Genomic DNA, 979 nt, shown 5'->3' on the forward strand with positions numbered 1-979 from the left:
ACCCCCACGTGTTGTTTTCTCGTCTGTCCGTCCCCGTTCTCCTCTCTCGCGCAGGCAAACCCCACCGAGTCACGGCCGTGTTTCCAGCCCCCGGAGCAGGGCACTCCACAAAGGTCTGTCCGATGAAGACGCGACCGTCTGCAGCTCAGAGCGGCTGCGGGCATGCGGGCCACCCCCGTGAGAGTCCGGGGCCATGGAATGATGGTGGGGTTCAGCCCCTACCCGGGCCAGGGGACCAGAGGCTCTCGCGCCGGTTACCCCAGGCCTCCGTGACCCGCGTCCGGCTGCCGCGGCCTCTGCACCTCGGTTTGCCTCCACTGCAGCCGCGGAGCCGACTTAGTGGAAGCCCAGGCTCCCCGGCCGCGGAAGTCCCCGGCTCACAGCCGTCAGATGAAACCGTGGTCGACCTTCAACCTTGTCCTTGCTAGGAGAGCCCCCAGGCCGTTCTGCACGGGACCCCGCGCATGGCTGTACTCTGGGGGGAGGCCAGAGAGGGTGAAGGGGACCGTGTCTGCTGAGGCTGTCAGTCGGTCCCCTGCCCGGCCAATGTCTCTGACACGAATGGTCTTCAGAGCACATTTTAGTAAGTTCCAATGTTTTGCACCAAAGGTTTTCTATAAATACTTGTTAACTGTTTCACATTAAAAAATACCGTTCTCTGTTTCTATTTACAAATGATAGAATAGACTGTAATTAGTTGAAGCAGAAAAGTAAGTCATCGGAAGGTATCAGACCGTGGAAGTGTCTGCGGGACAGCCGGCCAGCCTCTCAGCTGCGTGCCTGGCGAGCCCCTTCGAAGGTGAACGCTGCCCCCAGTCACCTGGTCTCCAAGGGACTGGGCCTGCCAGCAGGCAGTGTCTCAGCGGCCCTCAGGGTGGGTCATCAGGGTCTCACTGAGACGCAGGACGCAGAGGGAGGCGCTCCAAGATGCCCACAACAATGAGCAGTACAGATGTGCCGCAGGAATCTAGAATCGGTG

This window comes from Enhydra lutris, unplaced genomic scaffold (assembly GCF_002288905.1).
Source record: "Enhydra lutris kenyoni isolate GAN:26980312 unplaced genomic scaffold, ASM228890v2 scaffoldscaffold35, whole genome shotgun sequence".
NCBI classification, from domain to species: domain Eukaryota; kingdom Metazoa; phylum Chordata; class Mammalia; order Carnivora; family Mustelidae; genus Enhydra; species Enhydra lutris.